Here is a 4,317-nt window from a genome sequence, read left to right as displayed (position 1 = left end):
GTTAGAAGGGAGACATCTTAGATAAAAGGTAAGGGTAAAACAAGTTTCCCAGTAGTAGTTCTCGTGAGGTAGCTGGTAGAACCTTGTTCGGCAGTGAAATATAAGTGGAGTTGTGAAGGTAGATAAAGAGAAGTACGTGCTTAATAGATTTGATATCCTCACAGAAGGAAAGGAAAAACGAGAATGGAATGGGATACCGGAAGAAATTCGATGTTAAAAACGGAAACTTAAGTTGGATCACAGCTCTCAGGATCACATCCCGTGATGTTGCCAGCGGCCCTGATCATGTCAATCATTCCGATCCTTTACATTGATCTTGAATCCGGAAGGCCTCACACTGATGGCATAAGCTAACTCTTAATCGGTGAACATGAGTGGTGGATCGCAAATCATCTGAATTGTTTCCTTGAGCCTTCCAAAAAGTCATCTTCTTTAGCAACTTTGAACAAGACAATAAAAAAGGCTAAAATCGTGTTCTTGGGAGAGTTTTCACTCTAGGGGATCTGTTATCTAATTGTTCCATAGTTCACCCACACAAATGTCATGACGGACCCTTGTCACCACATTTAAAGAGCAACTTGTTGAATCAAACGAAACAATTTATTTTCGAAACTCTGAAGTAGGCAAATAATAAAAAAAGCAATAAAAATGACACTTCACACTTCACAGTACAAACATCAATGAGGTTTGACCCCAGCAGCTCTTTTAATCAAAGCAGATTTCAACCTCGGCTCCGTTGCCGTTCACTGTAGCATCGGCGCCGAGTTAAAATAGTGAGTGAATTGAACGAGAAACTCCGGGTTTTGTCCTCACTAATCCGCCGCAAAATGTGACAAAATCGTCCCGTGGACCGTTTTCTTCATCGTCACTTAAGTCTCTCATCACAGGATTTGCTCCAACACCATCCAGGCAACTTCCCACTGGTGTCCGTGCTTGAAACTCGAACCCTGCTTTTTTAAAGTCACCGTTCCATTTACTGTAACCCCAAACTGCAATGAAGTGATTTAATTTGAAACAAACTACAGAAAGAATGGATAATAGTAAAAGTCTCAAAAAAAGCAAATTCACTTGTTTATCTGCCCAGAGTTACAAAACAGTTTGGAAATGTAATTTAGAGCTATGTATCATGCATGTTTGAAACAAGAACCATTGTCTTGAGTACGACGTTACTTTTTGAATTGCAATAGAGCAAAATATATCTGAATTGATTCCTTTGAAAAAAGGTTCCCAATTATAAGACCTCGACAAAGGAGCCGCTAAAAAAGGTCAACCCAATTCGGTTTAAAGACCTACGAAAATTTAACAGCAAAGACTTCAAAATTTATCATTTTCATTATGGGCCAATTCACCATTTCTATTTTCGGCATCGTCCAAGTGAGGCATCTATTAAAGCTATGTGTGCAAGCAATAATTTAGAAATGAGAAAAGAGTACCTCATAGACGTAGGAGCATATGTACATGTCACTTTCACTTCCTGTGTAGTTCGGATATCCTCCATCGTTAAAACAGGGGTTGGAAATTAAAGCATCCACTGAGATTCGAAATTTCAGTGTTGAAGTCTTGACTCATTTCTCCGTTGCATTCTGGCATCGTTCCAGAAGACTCGTCGTCCATTTCTAAATGTTGATTGCCTCGGTCGACTGAGACGGAAAAATGTCAAAGAAGTCAAAAGAGAATGAGTTAATTTGAATTCCTGCTTCCATGCAAACGAAGTTGTAGCCTTGATTCTTCTTTGCTTTTTCCGACACTTTCCACTTTTTATAAACATCAATTGAAAAATGCACAATACGCATAAATATTTCACAAACTCGAAAACTTAAGCTCATTTTAAAAAAATGGAATTTGCCAAATCCGTTTGCTGGAACCCCAGTTACAAATTTGGCCTCTCTCATGGTTATATTGCTTTTGAAAAGTCGGTGGTTCCTCCTTCATGCAAGGGTTATTAAGTAAACTCTTTTTCAAGTCGGACATTTTGGACAAAGTTGTGATCATAGTTGCAGTAAGAAATTATAAATGACCTTAAGAGCACAACTGACAATGGCTCAGTTTCATAATTTGTTGACAATAATCTGGAGCATGTTTTACGCAGCCCATTTTACAAGCTTGCCCACTTTCTGAGTTTGATTGGTCTTTTATTGGACAATCTAATATGTGTATTCTGAAATTGAATTTTCCTTTGCCCAGACCCATTCGGGTGGGAAAGCCGTTGGAAGTCCAAATCAATTGTTATAGTCTTTTCAACCGCAGAGTTTTGCAACTATCCCTTTCACTAGTCAGTTTTAGCGAACGAAGTTACTCCTCATTGATGCCATGGACCTTTTTGTTCAAAGAAATTTCAAAAAAGTTCAAAGCCAGTCTTTTGTTGGAGGCAAACACCGTCCACCGTTAAGATTCAATCTAGTAGGTTGCGTATGTGTTAATTGAATACCTGTTTGGCCAACCGTATAACAAAAGAACAAAAACCGTGGTCAGAAAAGACCAGAATTGCTAAGAATACACACTCCATTACTTTTCACACTTTTTTGATGGCAATCCACTTACGTCTGTAGGTGCCCATGTGCGGGAAGATGGCGTAGGAATTGACCATTTGTCCATGAATAAAAAACACCAATGAGACCATGAGGCATGTTGCTACAATCATAATGTTGGCTCTGAAATGCAAGTGTTTACGTAAATGCATAACTGATTCCTCACACCCAAAAAACGTTGTGTATGATTCCTCCAAGTTTTAGTTAGGACCTCATATGACCCACCCAACAGCGGCGCACATCAAATATCCTCAACTGATTTTGTCCAAAAATTTTTGTAGGTCCTCAAGACACTTCACAACTCTGCCAGCAGGAAAGGTAGACCACCAAACAAGTTGGCCTTTTGACCTTCCCAAGCAAGGCCTACAGCTTGCCTGAACCGTTTTCTTCCTGACAAAAAGCCTGTGGTTTCAACACTCCGTTATTTTGCCGCCGGATTCAAATTTAAGCAAACGTTCCAATTGCTAACAGGAGTGTAGATCCAATATCTATACATTATATTTAAAAAACATGGTTCTCTTGAAACAAAAAAAAATATTGAAATTAGAAAATGCAGTACTCCGGCCTCAGAACTTCTTTTCTTGTGCGCCATTTTCAAAACGAGTGTCTGCAAGAATCCTAACAAGCAATCCAAATTTGCGTCACAAATGCTGTAATGCAACAAAGTACTTGGAAATATTCTAAAATTATCATGATTTCTTATAACTGTGCTTATGCCATTGCGTTGCAATTCAAAATCCGGACTTGGGTTTCGGCATGGTGGACACTTTCAGCTCTCAAAGGCTATGGCCTTAAAGGTGCAGGCCGGTCCCATGATGATCTTGAACATTCTTGCATTAGCTGAAGGGCTCCCATGTCCTCACTTCCCGAGCGAGTATTGCTCCATGGACCATAGACCGCCTCTTTATTGGACAACAATGTGTTCAAAGGGTTTGCCTGGGTATTGCGTCGCTTTTGAAACCCCATAAGAAGAATCACTTTGAGGAATCATATCCCCAAGCATTGAAGTAAACGCTAGACTGATAAGGGTCACATCTAAGGCATAGGCCAGGCACAAAATTTTGGGAGAAAAATATCATCCAATAAAATAAACATCCATTGGAACCCCCTTGCTCTTGCGATAGTTTCTCATTGCGACTTTGAGGCTACGTTGACTCAAATGCAATCAATCGTCTTTGACGGCGGGGCGTACAGTGACCACTAGTTTTCCACTTCTTTTGGACATTGTTTCAAGCCTTTCTTCCAAATGGCAAACCTTTGTCTGGCGATTTACTGTTTATGTGGGCTTGAGAGGTTCATGGCGTTTTGCAATGTCATTGATTTAAGAATCTTTTTCCCATCAATGACGATTAGCAAAAAAGGCAAGCATAGCAGTGTTCGGGCAAAATTAAAAAATAATGGAAACTCAAATGAAGCAGAACTTACTGGAATTATTCAAAATTGGGTTTTAGAACCTGAGAGATGTTGAACAGCTTCAATGGGATGGTAGCTAGCGGGTCGACTTGTGAATCTGTACTGAATAGTCACTTCAGGCAATACGCTAACTAATAAGCCAGCCATATTCGTGCACATGTGTTCTCTCTCGCTTTTGCTCTTACAGAAAACGAAACAGGTTTGCCAGACAATAGCAAAAGCGACGGCCAGCAAAAAACCAGACGGACTCAAGTCACTTTTAACCAATGATGCCAGAGAACAAGTCCGACTCCTAAATCAAATGAAATCCATCACATCCCTAAGATTTGATGCTGTCATCCAATATAAAGCCAAACATCCGCCTTTGCCCGAGGAC

General features: G+C 40.0%; 1 long non-coding RNA gene across 1 annotated transcript; it reads right to left on the bottom strand.

Annotated features, from left to right (window-relative positions):
• Positions 1-586: 586 nt before the first annotated feature.
• On the bottom strand, positions 587-4,080 carry LOC131878130 (uncharacterized). The gene is made up of 4 exons (XR_009372957.1): positions 3,954-4,080; positions 2,542-2,651; positions 1,434-1,640; positions 587-989 (listed from the first exon to the last, which is right to left on the bottom strand). It is a non-coding gene; the product is annotated as an uncharacterized LOC131878130 (long non-coding RNA).
• Positions 4,081-4,317: the final 237 nt, after the last annotated feature.

The sequence above is a fragment of the Tigriopus californicus genome, chromosome 3, assembly GCF_007210705.1.
Source record: "Tigriopus californicus strain San Diego chromosome 3, Tcal_SD_v2.1, whole genome shotgun sequence".
NCBI classification, from domain to species: Eukaryota; Metazoa; Arthropoda; class Copepoda; order Harpacticoida; family Harpacticidae; genus Tigriopus; species Tigriopus californicus.
This window is presented reverse-complemented; position numbering and strand designations above follow the sequence as displayed.